Here is a 20,452-nt window from a genome sequence, read left to right on the forward strand (position 1 = left end):
TGACCCATTTTAAAGTTTAAAATTAAAAAAATAATAATTGGAAGTATTTTTTTTGCATGAAACTTTTTATATTTGTCGTAATAGGTGCACTCTACATATAAATTGAAAATGTATTCATTTTACATATTTGTAACCCCCCCTGCGTCTACTTGTTACATCGATACTGTTTGGATCAATTTGACCCGGCAGTCAAGTTAAAGTGCAAAAAAAGATTAAAAATGTCCAATTCTATATGTTTCCTTGCAGCTATGAACAATATTTCGCCACACAAACACAAACACAACACACCACACACACACACACACACACACACACATGCACACGCAGACACACACAAGCCCACTTTCTCCCTACTCTCTTTACTTCACTATAACTGCGAGAAAGCAGGTGTTCATACAACTTTTGACGGGAACCTTTTCTGTTCCCGTGGGCAAACTCCACCCACACTGAGTGGACACTCAGTAGAAGTGGAGGAAAACATAAATACTCTCTGCATGACTCATTTATCTTGATTTTAATCGGTGGGTCAATTTGACCCGGAACAGTATGTGTGTCTCAAGTTCAATTATAAAGATCACCCTTTGAAAAAAAAAAATAAATAAATGTAATATAAAAAAAATTACCAAAGATCAATTTCAAGGAAATTGTTTTTTTGTGTCTAGGTTTTTTTCAGTGGACATAAAAAATGTAAATTCCATTTTTTATGTCCAAATGAGTAATTGAGTAACTTGTTGTCATTAATCCTTAATTTCTGGAAAAAAAAACATTATTGCACAAATATTGATTGAAATGGTTAGTATTGGAGTTAATAATCAGATGCAAAAATGTTTTGGAGGAATTTTCTGGTTTCTGACACTATTGCATGATGAAACACTCACCGGGTCAAATTGACCCACGGACATTATTGCTGTACCTCAGAAACGAACATAACAGGAGGATTAAGTTAATAAAATATAGCTTTATTTGTCAATCTCTGTTTTGTCAAAACATTTCTAGTATGCCGTTTGTGATGCCATTCAAACTCTGTAAGTTGGTCGGTGGTTAGACATATCACTTAAAAATGCTGTTTTCCCAAAAAAAGTAACTTCATTGGATTAAAACATGTGGTGGTTGAAAGGGAAAGTGAAAATACTCAGATTCAGCAATGAATCATTCTCTTGTTTGTGTGCCTCATTTGGGAAAAAAGAAAGCAATGCAATGACCAACTTTTTATAAGCCATCTTCCTCAGGATTTTGCTCAAGCTGCCGTATTTAATGGCATCTTTTTTGACAGAAAAACAATCCCTCCTCAGATTTTCAGGATGGTACCATTAGGGACGTCATCAACCATAAATGGAGGTGACTTTCCATTTTCAAATGTGTATTATGAAAGTCTCTTTACTTCAGAAAAGTGGATAGGTCAATTGTGAGTTATTAATTTAGTTTACATTTTTTTTCAATTTCTTGCCTTCCAAATTTGAAGATGTATCCCTTTTAACATTTATACAGCTGTCTGAGTGTAAATTTGAGAGAGCATGTATCTATGAAACTCCAGTACGCTTTCCCTTTTCTAATTTTTTTTTTTTTTTTTTTTTTTACATTTTGAACTTGTTCTCCATTAACCATTCCCTCAGCACTTTGTGGCCTTCATAGTGTTTGGCATGTATGTCATTTAATGCTGACAACCTGCCCAGAGCACATCAGCCAAATGCAACAAGACAGATGAGACGTGCCCCTTTTGCACATCATTTAGCAAAAGTCATTCGACAGCACCGATAAGGCCTGCCGGTGAATGACCAGAATGAATAGTTAGCAGTGGCTTCAACCTCATTACAAGGACAAACTGCATACAGTAGAGCCTTGATAAGTCTGGCATGCTCCTCCCCCCCTTTGCTGTTCTCTGTTTGAATATAAAAGGGAATAACGCTTAATGCTTTTTCCTTCGTGGATGGTGGCTTGTATGGGACAGCGACCCGTGAAATTAATATTTTTGTGAGATGAGATTTGAGTCACTAACACACACACACACGCGCACACGCAAGGAGCCCCTAATTTTCTAGCCGACTGAAAAACCTCCCAACACAGCAGAGCAGAGATAGGTATGGGATGTGTAGAGCTTTGAGAATTACAATCCATGAGCAAAATGCAGAATAAGGGTGGAGAAGTAAGTTGTAATATGAGGTGCTGGACCTATTTCTCAAAAGTTGATAACAATAATCCAACATCAACAAATATTTTTTTCAAGCAATGACAAGTTCCACACGGCCCTCTTTATTATTCTGATAGCAAATCAGTGTAATAATATTGTTTTAAAAAGTCCCTAAAAGTTAATCATGACATGTCATGGCAGTATAATATGAGAGATAATCTTTGGGGAAAAAAATGAGCTCCTCTGCCTCGTCTCTCTGGTCCTTCTTCCATTTGCATCTTGAAAGTGGGCAACACAACAAAACATAGATGGCAGTGGATAGAATGAACCATCTGTTTATGCATCTGTCATTGGTTTTAAATTAAACCAATAAAGCGTTGCCAGCGAAACTGTTTGGTAAGTCCAAGTTTCGTTGAAGTTGTATAGACCGATATTTTTATTTTACGGATGTTGTAGAAAGACAGCTTAAGCGAGAATTTATCTTTTAAGGCAGTCAAAGCCCACGCTGATTGATCAGAAGCAACTTTAGTTCAGAATTACACATAGCTGAAAGTTTGAAAAGCTAGAGCCTTACTTTGCCATCATTCTGAGCTAACAGCTGTCCTGTATGGTACATTTCAGTATGTTTTAATTAAGATTTTTTAAGAAGAAGCTGAAATTATCCAATGATTTTTTTAGAGATGGAGAGTTGTTTTTTTTTTTTTTTCAAATGATTTAGTTTTTACTTTTTGTATCAGGATATTTTCTACAATTAAACCAGGGAAACTTATCTGAAGCCATTTCAAAAGAAAGTGGATTTTCTATGACATGCTGAGTCATATTAGTGCATCATTCAGGCTGCAAAAGAACCAGACTTTTGGAAGATAACAGAAAGGCTGAGCCCTGCACAGCAAAGTGGGTCTGTCTGATCCAATTTAGCTTTCAACTTCTGTCATGGAACACGCTGTTTTAGAAATGTCTCTTTTGTCTTTTTATAAATTAGTAAAAATCCATTTCAAACCCACATATGGTCTCTCACGTACATGGCATGTCAGTAATTGCTCAGAAAAAAAAAATGTTTTGAATGCTGTTTCTTGTATATTACTAAGCAAAAAGTGACTGCTAATCTTAAGGTCAAAACAGAAATTGTGAGGAGTGCATGTTTGTTTTTTCGTAAGAAGAAGAATTAAGCAAAGTGCCATGAAAATAAAAATTCTACAGGTGTCAATCTGGTAAGCCATCTGATCTAAGATGAGCTATAGTCTTGTCAAGAGCCCTGACAGCCAGTTTCTTTCATTGTCTTCCCTTGCTGTCTTCAATTTTTCTCATCTCATTGAGGCTGGAAACAATATCAGCATTATATATGCACCAAACTTTCTGTTGAAGGGCAATTAATTGTTTACTGCAGGCTCATAAATTACCACTCCACCTGGTTGTGCACTGTAAGAATGCTGGATGCTTAGCCAGCCGGCTTCATTCCTCAAGGCTACAGATTCGGATTGACAGCCCGTCTGTCCTGTATGCCACTGTTTGTCACCGAAGCTTCTGGGTTGCCGGGAAAAGGCTCTGCCAAGTGACCTTGAGCCCTGCTGAGGCCGGAGGACTCCAGCTAAAAGCCTGTTCCCCTGTTACAGCAGGCAATAGATGTTTCAGCCAAATACTCTATAAGAGGGATTGATCGCTAGCTAAATGTGCCACATCGTTGAAGTGTATTCATTGTCAAACAAGGAGGCCTTGATTCTGCATAATATTTCTGCACCATATTCATACTCCTTCAAGCACATGATTCGATCACATAGAGGAACAGGTCAGAAGTTTTCATGTAGTATTTGATGGCATAAATTTGAATTTAATTTGGAGCTTTTCATTAGGCACTTGGAGTTTGTTTTTTTTTGTTTTTTTTGTTGTTTTTTTCTAGGGTATAGTTATGATTCAAAATTCAGATTCCAATTATTATAGGCTCAAATATATACATACAACCCCAACTACTTTTACTTTAAAGTCCTTCAACAAGTTGCAGAGCAACCAGGGAGTTTTTTTTATAGACATATGGAAGATCCTGGTATAAACCTGGAAGCATGTTTAATCGCTCTTCTTATTAGATTTGGTAGAAATCATATGCATTGCTCAGTTTGCTGCCATTTGCCTTGGTTTTAACTAATTTTCTGAAGCACTGAGGGCTTACTAAAGTTATCAAAATACCTTTGGATGGGTTTAGTATAATTTTGTAGACCATCCGACTGGGTTCAGTTTCAGCCATTTTGCCCCACTGATGAAAAGGAATTTGTTATAATGTTCAGAAACAACTCAAGAACCACCAACATTAAAGCCTATCATAAACTGTATGCTATTGGACAGTAAGTGTCAGAGTACAGTGATGTCAACACCTTTAAGGATGTCGACTATGAAAGAAGCATTGCTAAAACAAAATAATCAGCACCTTCAAGAAGGACTGAAATTCATAGCTGCTAGATAAGACAAGCTCTTTTAAATTAGAAATATTAAGCTGCTTTTTCACCATACAAGCAACAATGCTTGGACAAGTCCAGCTTATATAATTTTAATGTTAGTCACTTCATTTTTTAACTCTTTTGGTCTGAAATACATAAAACAAAAATAAAAATAGAAACCGTGTTTGGATTGTGTCAAGTATTCAGAACTGAGAGCACAAGAAAGAGAAAAAAGAATAACAAAAAAAAACAAAAAGACATTGTCAGTGGTGGTTAACCCGTCAAAATGAATATCTTTCTGGAAATTGCTCCTAACATGTTATCAGCCGAGTAGTATTTCCAACAACCATTTCCGGGCAAGGAAAGGAAAAGATATTGCATGTCATGGAAAAGAAAACTACAATAGTGGAGGAGTGGCATGAGGAAAAAATAAGCCTCTCGCTATCGTGGTCTATTCATCTCCTTTGTTTGTCCTCCCATTGTCTCCATTACTCTTCATTTGTTCGGGGTAGAAGCTCAATAAAGCGGAAATACGAGGATCCAGACTCCAGTCCCAGATTTTTGCTCCCGCCGAGCTCGTGGAACCAGCAGCAGTAAATGCCTGTTTTTTCTAGTCTCTCTCCTCTCCTCTCTCTCTCCTTCTCTTCCCCTCTCTCCTCATTCTGCTGCTGCACGCTGCTCAGCTCTGCTGCAGTGGATGGTCCTCACGGTGTACTCGCAACTCGTCTCAGTGGAGGCAGGAGACCTGAGAATCTCTCCTTCACTTCCCCAAAAGGCACTATTTCCCTTTCAGGCAATCATCTTTCCACCATCCACATGCCTGTAATCAGAATGCCTGGATGAATGTGGTGGTTGCAGTCATAGGATAGATGAGAGAAGAAGACTTTTCCATGTATGATCTTCTGCTATCTGCGGACAACCGAGAACCCCTGCGCTCATAGATGCTTTCTGGTTGCAGAATAGGTGTAAGGTAAGTTCTCCAGCTTCAAGTTATTTTAACGCAGAGTGCCTGTTTCACCCCCCTTTTTTTTCTTTTTTTTTTGAACGAGTCAACATGTTCTAATGAGGACACATTTGTTGAAGTTGAGTGCAAACAAGTTCAGAATAAGGTGTGGGTAGCATCTGACATGAATCCATTTGTAGTGAATCTTTGGGGGTCTGCAATGCTGAGCTTTTTGTCAGTCTGTTGAGCTTCTATCCCATGCCAAAGACCTCTGCAATAAATCCTTTTCAACTGCACCAAATTAAGATGATTAACTCTTTCACTCATCTGTGCTTATGTGTTCAGACACGGTTTGCATGCACCACACATTTTCATTGGTGATCCAACTGAATTAGGCAACAGTGAATGATATATCCTATAGATGCAGGAAATAATTAACTACGCTTTATTATTATTATTATTATTATTATTATTATTCCAAGGGAAACCCTGCAGCGGTACCTCACACTTAGAGTAATTCACCAGAGATGAGCTGTGAGTTTCTGTGACAGCTGTGTGCATCGAGGGCACCACTCTATGCGTGTGCTTGCGTGTGTGTGCGTGTGTGAGAGAGTGCGCAGTGTTGGTGTGGGCGTTTGCATGCGTCTCATGAAAAGTGGAATAGGTGAACTCTTGCGTGGGCAGCCTTTGCGCTGTTTTGTGAATGAAGTGCTTTTAGTCTGCACTCAAGGAGAAATTGGCATGTTTACGTTTCTGTGCGTGTGTTTTCCCTTTTAACACTCTCAACTGTCGCTCATCTGTTGTCTCGATTTGCGAGCACACACACGTCAGCGGCATACACCCTCTTCTGGGAAATACCCGGGTGCAGCACAGTGCCAGCTCTATCAGGTACTGGCTGGCGTTTTGTTGGAAATGGTCACTCTCACAACCCAGGTTCCACGCTTTCCCAGGCTGCGTGGTGAAGCAAAGAGGCGCTGCAGTCAGTCAGAGGAGATGTTTGAACATTCATGTTCACTGCTGCACTGCAGGCAGAGTCTCTCCCTCCAAATCTGCAAAGAGGCCAAGCTTTCCTTTGGCACAAACAGAAGAGGCTTGATTTGAGAGGCTCTTCGTTGTTAGTTCACGCTTGTAATCCAAAGCAACTTCCGCAACTCTGTTGGGTGTATTTCCAGGTGATGGGCTACTCATCATTTTAGAATTAGCAGTTGTATACATGAGCAATTGCGTGGCTAATGCCACATTTATGCAAATGCCTCAATAAACACAATGTGTCTATGTGAGGAAGGGAACCCCCTACTAGTTACTGTGGATTTCATTATTCAAGATGGCCAGAGTTTTATTTGGCCATTCCTCATTTAACATTTTTTTTAATTAAAAGCTATCTGTATTCATAAAAAAAAAAAAAAAAATCTGACCTGAAATACTAAAGCTCTGAATAGGTAGACTGAAATTAATCCTTTATGATTCATAAAAGCAAACAAAATTGAACAATCAGTGGATAAAAAAGTTTAATAAACAGTGATCTGTCCATTTTAATCTGATAAAAATGGACATTTACAACGGACAGCCAAGTTTGAAATCTTCTTGGATTATAATAAATTTAGGATGTTTTCAAGTTGTATTTGTTTAATCCCTCAAATTGTATTAAGTTTAAAAAAAACAAAAACTTTCAGCTTATAAACAACTTCAACTTGATTCCAGCAGATTTTGATAAGAGTTCCAAGAGAATGACCAGAAATCATTTAAGCTGCATGGTCCCAGTAGTGTTGGAGTGGTTTTCCAAATGTGAATGTTTTTGACAGAATATGGGCTCAGTAGAAAATTACAACATAATGACAATGAAAGCAACCATATGGTCACCACCAGCTTCACTGCCACAGGCTCCCACAAAACAGCACTCTGAAATGTTAGATATTTGTATTCTGTAGCTTCCACAAAACACCCAGGGATTTACACCGATATATGTAGAGGGAAACTGGTGGTTGCATTTCTAGAAATTGACTACTACCAATCAAGAAGCTTTGCTTGTGGTCAGTGTTGACATATAACTCATGCCTTAACCAATTAATAAATAGCTTTTTAGAAATTATATTTTTATACTCGAGAGCTTGTAAGTCCTGGTTCAATAGGCCAAAAAGCTTAAGTAACTTAAGATTAACTGTGCTTCATTCAAAACAAGACTTCCACTTCTATCAATAGAAATTAAGGGCTACATTGATTGTCAATGTAAAATTTTAAAATGTTTTAAAATGTAGGGTACAAACATCGTTTTTGTACAGTAGCTCAAATTTATTCAGATTTGATTCTTTTTTTTCTACTCAAGCTACAGATTATGAGCTGAAACATAAATATGCTTTTATTTTAATAAGATTTTAGCTATGACTGTATTTGAGTTTTTTTCCTGTGCTCAAAAATCTTCTGGAGCCTGTAGTTGGTCGTCTTCTGTGAGACACTGAGAACTAGAAATGGGGTTTAATACCTCACCCTGCTTTGCATTAAATTATCATAATTTACAAAATCTTGCAAAGTTGGCACTTTTAATGGACTTTTAATGCAACTTTTAGAGCAACTTTCCATTAAAAGTGTCTTTATTTACCGAATGACACTTCATGACAACAGTCATAAACATTCATAAAGACTTCTTTATGTTCATGACAGGTGTTATGTCATGTTTATGACAGTGTCATGTCAGTCTTATGCACACCCCTTCAAATAAAGTGTTACCCACTAATGTTCTCCAACAAACCTATAGGGAAATCAAAAATAGAATGTAACTAAGGTTGATGACTATGAATTTTGACAAAGTGTGAAAAGGTTCAAAGAGTTGAATCATTTTCAGGGTATCATAAATTGTAATCTGTACACTTTATTCTCAGTATTTCATTGTTAAGCTAAATGAACAGAGATTACGTTTTAACATTCTGGAAAAATAATATTTGTCCTTTGAGGAGAGTCACATTCGTCTCAGAAGGACACAGAGCTGTAATCTAAAATGATTTGCACAGGGCCAGGCTAGTGACCTCCATTTATTTTTCTGTCATACCTGAAGTGTTGCCCTGTCTGTCCATTGGCAGGTGTGGCATTTTAAACCCAGAGACTACATTAACTTCGCTGACAGTGACAGTTCAGGAGTGTCTTGTCAGAAACCTACTCCTTTGGGTTCGTCTCTTTGTGCCCCACTGCCTATAGCGTCAGAAAATACTTTCCCTGTTGATGCTATCCATGGTCCACATTTTTTATTTGAGTCCTTTCTACATGCATTACTTCTGACTTATGCACTGCACCTGTAAAAAGTGAGAAATGAACAAAAAAGAACTTCAGCTGAAGCACAGATGAAATTTCCATTATTTGTGTTCTTGGAGGCTTACCTTGAAATTTTGGTATTGTCTTTATGGTAATCTTCACTGAAGCTCAAAGGCTGAAAGAGAAAAGAAAACAAATTTTAAGCTGTAAAATAAGGACAAGCACCTCTAATATATGATCCCTAGTGTGTATGATCTCTCTTGGTATGCAGAAAGTGACGTACACACACACGCGCACGCACACACACACACACACACACACACACTCATACTTTAGGGCTGTTTAGAGAGAACATTTTGCTAATTTTGGGACCGGGATAGGGAGCAAGATTACCCATGGCCTTTATTCAAACCCTCAAACCTCCTTGCTATAACCATATTGTGGATATACTATGAAGCTTGCCCATGTGTTGTGCAGTATATGCACTTAATACTTTGTCTGGTGTCGTTTTTACATACATTTGTACATCGGTGCTGTTCTACATGGAGGCAATCAGCCTGGCGTTCTGCTGGGCTGCTAAGGAAGCCCAGTTCATGTTAAGGGTGGCCTCAGCTCATCTGTATTGTTGGGTCTAGTGTCTTTTGTCTTTCTCCTGACAATACTCTATAGACTCTCCTCTATGCATAAACCAGGCCAGTTTGTTGAACAATGAAGCACATTAAAGCATTATTAAGGCAGGTGCTTTTGGCAATGTGAGCAGAAGCTAAATCCTGCTGACCATTCGAAATCAGCATCTCAATGAAGCTTCTCAGTAGAGGGAAGCATGAGGGGATCTAGAAGTTCCTGGTAGATGGCTGGACTGACTTTGGACCTGTGGACTAAAACAATAAACAATAAATGTGAAACTAAAATCTGGATTTTCAGAAGTTGAAAGCCACGATACTCAAATCATATCACTGTGTGTATTACATCTACATAAAGCAGGCACTTTACTTTTTGAATGAGGTTGTTGAAATAAGTTTAATGTGTTGAGATGCACTTCTTAATGAAATGGATAAATTGAATCTACCAGCAGAAAATTGTTCCAGTGTTCATGATAATAATTGTGCACTCTTTCAGAGGACCGGGTGGAAAATTTATGTCACAAATCATGTCCAAATAAGCCTGTTTAATGTTCTAAACTAGGATGAGACATTCCACCTACTGTGGTTGACCCGCTGCTGTTTTCAGTTGAGATTATATATGTTTGTTGGATGTTTTTTGAGCTTGCATGAGGCTTGAGTAAGAATCAGTTCTCAATCTGTCTGCTGGTGTAACAGTTTTGACTTCATGCTGCGTCCAAATGACTCTTTCAGTCCCTCTCTTTTCCTTTTTTTTGGAGAGGTTCACACAGAAACATGCACACACCAGCAGTAAACATGCTCTGTGTCACTGAGGCTCCAAACAGCTGACTCTTCAGAGGAGAGCTCTCTCCTGATGGGAGTCTTGAACCAAACCCAAAGACAAGAGAAGAAAGCTTTCCCTTCTTCTGTAGATGCAGCATCCATCTACCCTTTCCTCATTTTCGGTCTGTCACTCACCAACACTCGTTTTCTCTCTTTTCTCTCTCTCCCCCAGCAGAAAATAAGTTGCAATGCATTCTCAGCCACTGCCAAACCTGAACCTTTAAGCTACAGGTAAAAGATTAAAGCCGAATGACTCGTCGGCTGAAACAGAACTACCGTACCTTTTTTTTGCCATTTGAAAGCACCACTCAGTCCTCCTTCTTAACAGTTGCACTTAAATAAGCTGTGATGCTTTTTTTCCCCCTTAACTCTAACAGCAGTTTGCTGACACACCTTCATTCCTCTGGTATACGGTCAAAGGATGACAAACTGTTGACTGCTCTGCTGCCTCTGCTTCCCCAGCTGGCAGTGCAAAGATCACTGCAGAGGATGAAAGGGAACACAAATAAGGCTGATACTGCAATTAAAATAAAAATGTTAAATGCATACTGTGATAAGACATATATAGGTTGTTTTTGTGCTCAGCACATTGATATTGAAACAATTGAGACACCTGGAAACTTTTAAAACTGTGCTGATAATGTTAGTCTATGGCCTTAAATGGCCTGGATAGTCTTTGCAGCAAAAGTGCTAACTTTATCCTTATTCTATGTCATTAATAAGCAGCCACATCTATTTTACCTACTCCCATTAACAGTCTGTTCTGTTAAAATTTAAGACTCTCTTCAAGGCTCCATGGTTGCACATCTTCATCCATGTGCAAAATTGCAAACTGTGGTTTTGAGAACATGACTGAAACTTCTTTTTTGGTTTCAAAGTAGTGTGTTGAAATTGTGTGTTTCCATTGAAAAACAATTTTAAACACTTATTGTGATTCATTTTACATTTAGCATTTGTAGGTTTTCTGACTTAAAACAAAAAGTTTGGTCTGTGATGTAGAATCAGGCATCCTTATTTTCTTGGACCGACTGGCAAATTCCTGATCGGGACATACTAGTATGAATCTGTTCTCGCAGTATAGTTTTATTTAGTTTTAAATTTACATGTCCCTTCAACAAGCACATCCACCTGCAGTTCCACACACATCCTAGATTTTCTGCCCATCTTCACTTGTGATATGTAGTCATTACAACCACATAAACACAAATATGTCATTGTTGGGAAGGAAGAAAAGCGTAGAAAACTGAATGTTCTGTGTTGTATACAGTAGTAGGACAGCTACAGCTTATTATTTTGATTAGCTTAAAATTCTGTTTGTTTGACACTACAACACAGGACCCATCTCCCTTAGTTGCCATGGAGACAGCATTAGGCAGTGGTGCCTCAATGTTGTTTTTGTGTGTGTTTCTTTGCGTAGCCCCATACCAAGCCATCCTGCTTGTTGGGGGCTCACCCGTGCCAACTGCGTATGTGGGCGGATAGATGGGTGCATGCGTATGTTTTACTGACGCTGAGTGAGTGGGAGAGAAAGGAATGGAAGATATCAAAACAATATGGGGAGGCACCGTGATAATGAACCGAAAAAAAAAAGAAAAGCTAGGGGAAAGAGTGACATGAAGATAAATTAATGATGAGTATGTGTGGGACAAATGCACTATGATCAGACCTACATTACGTGCGCACACAGAATTTCCTGCAGAGGATGACAGTACGCACATGTGAGTGAGCAGGGTAAGTGTGTGGGTGGAGGGATGCCGCAACAGTGCAGCTTATTCTGCCTTCTGGTTTGATCTCTGCAACTCTCTCACAGGGGTTCTCACTGCATTACTTCACAGTGGTTCACACAGCGTGATGCCAAATACAGACTGCCTCTCATTATTTCATGGCATGACAGTCTGTAATTGACACCATGGATTTTGAATTCTGCAAACGATCTTTATTTCTCAGCAATATGAGCATTAGACCTGGTTCAAAACTAAAGTAGTGGCTCACTGCATATACATTTTGGCATGCAGTATTTTTTTATTCTTCTTTTGTGACAATATTCTAATTACTGTTGCCAAATTCATGACACATTTATGTGTGATTATAAATTAGTAGAAACACAGTCGTTATTTTTGCTTCACTGTAATGTTACTTCTGGTCTGAAGGTGTCACTGTTGGATTTGTAGAATAATCTGTGTTGTTCCAATTGCCCCCCTCCCCAAAAAAAAAAAAAATCTCCTGCCACTTAATTGTACATCTACCTTTCATTTCAATTAGTCTTTGGGATTTTCAGCTGCATTAGCATCACTGCTTTTATAGACCAGGTTCTCCACTACTGCAGAGTCAGCACAACTGGAACGTAAATATCACTGGAAGAACCCGATAATAACATTGTTTTAACTCCTGTAAGCTACACAAATGCTTCACTCACCTCAGGTTGCTGGATGCCTGAAACCGAAAGCGTAACTTGAATCATCACTTATCTGATTAATTTGGTTCATTACTGTAAAACCAATTGCAAGCTCTCAGAATATTGCATTTTCTTCCAAAATGGTTAGTTGAGCCTCTAAATTTACCAAAATGAAAGTAGAGCCATTAGGATCATTTCCCAACCAGTCCTCCAGTATTTCTACCTTTTTGCTTCCCCCTCATTGAGTTAATCAGTGAGTTTCACAGTCACCTCCTCCAGTGTTTTGAATCTTTATTCTTATTCCAATATTTACCATCCATGTAACCAAATAATCAATGTTTCTGGAGACTTAAAGATAAATGTTTTATGTAGCAAGTAAATATTATAATTAAATGGGGCTCTGGATAAATGTCAGCTGTGCTTTTTGCTTTGCAAACTTAACTATAGATTGAATTTTTATTGTCTTATCCTTATATTTTCTGCTATTTAGTGCATACAGAAATAACTAACTATTGTATTTAATTCAGGCATAACTATTGTTTATATCATCATGTATTTTGCTCAGTCAGTGCTGGAAATAGTGATTGATCAGTATAATGATTCTCATGATGTCAACATGATGGAAAATTGATTAGCATAGCAAGTTTTTTTTTTATATAGTAAAATGTATATTTATGTTTTATGCAATTTTTTACTGCATCTTTGTTTTATGATGTATAATATTCTTTAGCATTGGGACTGCTGTACAAATTCTATTGTTAACTAAGGTTTGGCCTTAGGGTGTACCAGAACTCCAGAATCTATTACTGATGGACATAAACTTTGATGAGCAGTGGTCACATGATGGTACCTACGCATGTTCAGCTGGAAAAAATGATTCAAAGGGAAAACTATATTGTCTCTTGGAGAACTGAGTCATCACTGATGAAACTGCAAAGTGAAGAAGAAAGTGGAGAAGTAATAGGAGTGTAGAGGGTTACTGTTTGCATCTTTCAAGCATAACCAAGGGTCAGGTAGGAGATCTTCCACGGATATGGTCCTCTGAACATGATTTAGTTGGCGTTTCTCACAGCTGTTTGAGGTTAACAAAATATTCACACAGCAATACGCTTCGATGTGGACAAATACCTTGACTATCACCGCTTAAGCTTTGTTTTAATCTCTCCATTTATATACAATTTAAGCTAATATATGTTTACATCTCACTGTTTCTAGAACCCAAATACACTGTTTTTTTATCTGAATGTTAAATAATCACCACAGGGATTGTCTGGAAGCTGTATCGGACCACTAGTTCAGTCTAACTCTGCACCCGTTTTCCTGTCTGTGTCTCTTTTCAATATATTTCCTTTCCTCTCACTCAACATTAAAACATCAAATTTCTTATTGCTGTCCCGAGTTTTCATGTTTGGTGTTTACTCAGTGCTTTTTTTTTTCTCCTGCAATACAAACATAAGCAATATTTGCTTTCTTGAAAGGATCTTGAGAGGAATCAGTGCAGCAAAATCTCTCTGAGGGACTCCCTCAGTACACAGATCTTACTGCATCATGGCCCAAATCACATAAACAAATCACATAAATCCCTTTAGACATATGTAAATATTATTTTACAAGTTTTGCACAACCCTTTCTGTATATCCGATTACTTACTCCAGCTTTAAGAAAATATTCAGTGCATTGAAAAGTGGATGATTACTGCTAGAAATACTAGACTGTATTGCTTTCTAAGTTGAGATGAAGGATCCTAAATAAACATGTGATTACACATGCACAATGTTCTAGACTCATATGTCCTAGGTAGAGGGGCAGTGGAAAAAAAATAAGACATCAACCAGGGAAGATGTTCAAATCGAACCCAAAAATGCTGTGCTCTTTATATACTCAGATCAGAGATAAACCACAAAAAGGATCAGTCTGTTGCTACTGTGCTTAATTGGAGCACTGGCTTCTGATTGAATTAGCATTAAGTTATAGATTGCTGGTCAGAAGTTTACAGGAACTCATCCTAGGCTTGAATACTATATTAGTTTTGGACTTTTAATGATGCATTTAACCATGCATGAATGATCTTTGATTGATAATGCACCATATCACTCCAAGCAGGGCCAACATTCTGCATACAGAGTTAGCCATAATCACACATCTCAACCAATAATGTACTAATACTTTAATGCATGTTTGAGATCATTGCCTTGTTGAATAATAGTTTTTGTTGTTGTTGTTTCTGTTTTAAATGTGACCTTTGAGGTTAGATGACATTATGACAATAAATATTAAAATTAAATTAGGTTTATCAAAATGAATGAAGATCATACAGAAACAAGTCCCTATTTATTGATTTGGCTTGTCTCCTTGCCAGATACAAGCCTTATTTATTAAATCCAAATATGCAGCTAGCACAGCACTATGAGGTTCTTTATGAGGTAAAACCGTGCTGGCAGTATGGGCAATCTGGCTTCTCTATCTGGCACGCCTGAAATGCTACAACATGACATGTGAAAAGTCGAAATTAAACTCAGATAAATCACAAAACCATTATGCCATCCGTGGTATTGATGAGTATAAATACCAGATGCATTTTCCCAACAAACGTTCCTCTATTGAGTCATATGATGGAGCCGCTAAGTTAAATGAAACAGGCAGTCCTGTTTGTAATGAACATCCACTATCCAAACTGAAAGACACTATTTTAATAGTAATCTTTGCAGAAAATGTTCTTCATCATAAATATGAGATGGTGTGATGAAACAGTTTGAAATAAAAATTCTTTTATTCATTCATATGAACACTATTTGTGCATATTTCAGTGACCTGAATGGAAAATACTTTCAGAGAATTGAAATTCATTTGATGTTCTCTTTTTATCTATTTCACTTGTGTGTCGGCATACTTTTTTCTTTTTTTCTTTTTTTTTTTTTGACCAAAGTAGTTGAAAAGAAGATTCACAATGTTTGCTTTGTTTCAAGTAAATCCATGATGTTAACAAAAAAATGTTAGACAAGCCTTTTGGCCATGTCTCTAGAGAGACATTTAAAGAAAGGAATTTAATGTCCAGCATGTGTTTTTTGAGATTTGTGAACTTTTTTCAGACTTTCATGAGTTGCTGGAGACTTTCTCTGTTGAAAGAGGTGGTAACACTTTATTTGAAGGGGGTTGAATAAGACTGACATGACACTGTCATAAACATGACATAACACCTGTCATGAACATGAATAAGCCTTCATGAATATTTATGACTGTTGTCATAAAGCGTCATTCGGTAAATTATGACACTTTTAATACAAAGTTGACATTATTCAAAATGTCTTTGTTATGACAACATGACATTAGTATAATAGCTATAGTGGACTTTTATTTATTAATTTTTTTTCCAGTTATCGAGCTGCTACATGTCTCTGGGACATGCTAGACTAGATGGCTAGTAGAAAAAGTAAAGTTTGTGCCATAAGGAGTAGAATGATAATAAAAAGAAAACTACAGGAATACAGTAAAATCACATCAAAGTCTCTCTTTCCTCATGCTCTACAGACCTGAGAGATGAAGTAACAGTAAAAGTTTCCTTAAAGTCGTCAAATAGCCTCCAAGGTGCTATTTTCTAAAAGACAATGCGAGTCCCGTTGTTGTTGTCTACTGTCGCACACCACTTTACACAGTTAATGATCACAAAATACCAATTTGCCCACAGCACCTCTTATTAAGCTGAACCTGCTAAGCTTCCATCCAATGACCACAGAGTGAGAATTATTGCTGGATTAAAGTGAACAATGCTTTGTTAATTCTTTAGGGAAATTATATTTTACAGTACAAATTGCAGAGGAATAATTAAAAAATAACCAGCTGAAAGTAGGAAGTGAGAGGCGGGTTTAAAATACTGCAGGATGTGACAAAAAGCACTTTGCTGTTTGTTGTTAGGACTGTGCTGCACAGCAGGACCAATTTCCACATTAACACCTTCTCTGTTTTAGCGCTGTAGAAATGGGGCGCTGCTGTGATGATGGTGTGGCTATCTAACTTCATTTTAAGGCTGGTGTGTGTATGGGGGATAAACACATCTTCAGTCATTAGTCTACCTCCCACGTTCTTCCTCTTTCTCCTCTCTCATACCTGATCTGCAGCATATTGAGCCAGAGACCCGCTGATTTGTAAGAGATGGGGTCATTAGGCCAAACACATGCTGCTGTGAAACCCACTGTGTTCCACATGTCTGGTATTATCACCTACAGACATGACAATAGATGAGCACATTTGGACCATTAATCATTGTTGAAGAAGAGCACAATCGGGGTCTCGGTCTGTTTTCATTCAGGTCACTCAGAGTCCCTAAAGTAAGATGTCTTCACCGTGGATTATGTGTATAGAAACCTTGTCTCCTAGTTTTGATCTCTAAATTTAAGCATTGATCTGCCTTTACCTCCCAAGATCCCTGCAAGTCTTTAATATGTAACAGGGCTGTTGCAGGATTTTGATTGAATGAGTTGGAGTCGTCAGTCAACAACAGCACGCCAAAGAGTAAATCCAATCTGTAAATTACAGTGAGGATTGTGGGTGATATCAGCGAACAGATGCACAGTGCAGATGGGTTGGTTTTCTTTCTCTTTTTTTTTTTTTTTTTTTTTTTAGTAAGCGTACGAAGCCAAATCTCAATGTGTCCACAGGGCTTTCAGAGGGCTTGCATTTGTAATATCATTCAGGCTGGCAAGCAGAGCATTTAAAGCTAGGTGTTGGAGATGGGACCCATATTGAATCATTTTAAATTATGTTCGCTGCTGCATACCAAAGAATTAGGATGAAGACTTCAAGTACCCATATATTGAAGGTAGGTCTCTCAAAGGACATCAGTCCAGATTTTCCTAATGAATAGGAGGGAGACAAAATTGAATTTCATTACCATGTGCCGGTCTGAATAATTTGGGTATCCGTGAGGTTGTGATCTCATCACTGGGATGTCATTTTACCTTGTCAATCTATCACTTTGTCTAAATGGTTAGCTAGAGGGTTATAAAATGCAATGTTCCTGAACAAGCAAGGGCATTGTATAATTCATTTTTTTGTTCTTGTTTTTTGTGAGATCTAAATAAAATATCACAATTTTTGACTTAGAGTTGATTAAAACAATCGCAGTGAGAAGGTTTTACATTAGTCCTAAGTGCTTAAATAGAAGGCAACTGAACTTCTCTTGTGTATTGGAGACGTTTCACTTTTCATCCAAAAGGTTTCCTCGGTTCGGAAGACAAGGCTCATACATTGCAGTTAGAACTATCACAACAACAAGGCTGCAAAGGTCACTAATGAGCCTTTGACCCTATCCTTCATTCACCTTAGTGTTTGGGTCGTTTTCATTTCACTCCAACATGTCACCTGAGGCTGGCAATATTTGAGTTGTTTTCGTCACCTGTCTGGTGAAGTCTTTTGGATGAAAAGAAATGTCTTCAAAAAACAAGAGAAGACGTTCAATTGCCTTTTGTTTAAGGTCTAAGGATGTCTGTTTATACCAACATGTAGATCCTTTGAGGCAGAGCCAAAAGAAAAAGGTTGGTGCCCCACCCTTGCTAATTTGAGGTACTTGGACTTGGACAATTATCCCCATTTATTTATCAAAGCAGAGGTGGATAAGCTTTGTGAGCTTTGTGAGTTTGTTGAAATGTTTATGGACTAGAAATTGGGGGAGTTTTTATTTTTAGTGCATTTGTCGAAGAGCAGAACAAAAAAATATAAAGAAAACATTTTCAGTATTTGACCTTCTAATAACCAATTAGAACCAATCATGGGGGAATTATGTGATTGCACTTTCTGGAAGATGGATTAGTGCATCTCTAAGTAAAAGAAAAAAAGACCATATCTTTCTTCAAACATATTATTGAAAAGCAAGAACAAACATTTTACTTCGTTATATTTAAAAAATATCAAAATCAAAGCAAAAAGTATTTGTGAAATACTTTTAATCTCTTTCTCGACCAAGTGTTTGTCGACAACTCCATTGCCCTTTCAAATACCACTCCTCCAAAAATGAACAATTGGCTCTTTTCAACTCTTACCCCCCAGATTTTTCCCAGCCCTTTCCTTCTCCATATATTATTTAAACTCACATTTAAGGTGTTTTCATTATTCATGTTTAAGTCATTCCACCGAATGTATTACCAAAACGCAATTCAATTTATATGATGAAAACATTCTCGGCATTCACAAAACGTAAATAATTTCCCAGCGGTGCACACATGTTGTTGCTGCCCATGTAGTTGCTGCTGCCGCCAGGCCGATTAGAGCCAGTGCCTCTAGGCCATTACAACATTGATTGGAATCATATTTTGTTGCAGAGGCGGCAGATACTGATCGACAAGCAAACTCCTAGGCAGGTTCCACATATGGGAGATGATGTGCTTGCTATTAATTAAATCAGTTCTGGACCAGAAACCAAGAGTGAATGATGGCTTGTATTTAACTGAAATAAATAACCGGATTTGAGGGGGGAAATGTAAATGACGTCTGTCCCCTTGAGAGTCCCCCCCCCCCCCCGCCCCCGCCCCCCCAATACAGTTATACAGCACAGTTCTGTCTTTATGATTTAGACTCTGTCACTTTGGGACTGGCATGTAACAGTCTTCATGTGTGAGTTTTATGACAGAAACCACAAATACATTCTTATCCCACAGACAAGTTGCATGATGAAATATGGAACACTTTTGTTTTTTTCACATAATTAAACTCCAAAACATGTGGTATTCTTTATCTCCCATGGCCCTACCCATTTCTTCTGAAGTCTATAATTTGTCCCAGGGTCGCTTTGGAAACTGGATGATGGACTCATGGATCATCGTATGTTTTTGACCCTCAACCAACAAGTCGTGGCTTGACTTTTATCCTTGGAAATTCAAGACTGATTCTGACAAAGACAGACGGATCCCATAAGTTCCAGCTGTTTATTCTTGCTGGGCCATAAATCTCTTGCTGCTGTCTCCATACAGACAGACTAATGGAGATGCGACTTTCTTTCTTTTATCTCTTTCTCGCTGTGAAATTGATGTGTGAGCAGCTAAATGTAGACTCAAAAGGAAACCATCTGTGAAATGTTGAAATGTTGATGAAAGCACCTAAAAAAAACAAAAAAAAACAAACAGTTTTTCTACCTGGAGTTATAAATCTTTAATCATGTCATAGCTTTATGCAAGAGCTGTGCATACAGCTCTTATTATTAATTGAATTCTTTTTGCATCTAGAGGCAAATGATGAAATGTGCTTAAATAGTTGCTTTTCTACATCATCATTTGATTTTATATATGAAATAGGAGAAAATGAGACCAAGCATTGTGTGTGTGTGTGTAGGAGGGCGGGGGGTGCGTGTGTGCATAGGTGAGCATGTGCATGTGTGTGTGTGTGTGTGTGCATATCACCAGCCTTCATGTAGCACAAGTTATATAAAAGATTTGACTTGCAAATTTGACCATATTTAAATTTTCCTGCTGATAAATAATTGAGTATAATGAATGAACACTGTTAAAAGTGTTTTTTCTTTTTACATTTCATTTAATTTAAAATAGTTTGATTAAAAAAAACCTAAATTTAGTATTATTTTCAGTGCTTTGTAAAAGTATTCATTGTTTTGAACTTGTACAGAATTTGTCATGGTTGTGTATTGGGATTTAATGTTATAGACCAGTGTGATGAGTAGCATTGTTGTCAAATGAATGAAATTTTACATCATTTAAAAATAACACGTTTTGTCATCAGTGCTTTTCATTCACTGGTGAACTTTGCAGAAGTATGAAGAAATGTCTTCCTTTTCCCTTATTTGGTTTTGTCAGTCTAAGATATTCAAGGTTTCTACACGTTAGCATATTTTTCAGCTGCCATCTTTAAGAAGTAGTTTTCATA

Source organism: Poecilia mexicana, unplaced genomic scaffold (assembly GCF_051168715.1).
Source record: "Poecilia mexicana isolate PSO_F unplaced genomic scaffold, ASM5116871v1 scaffold_22, whole genome shotgun sequence".
Taxonomy (NCBI): Eukaryota; Metazoa; Chordata; class Actinopteri; order Cyprinodontiformes; family Poeciliidae; genus Poecilia; species Poecilia mexicana.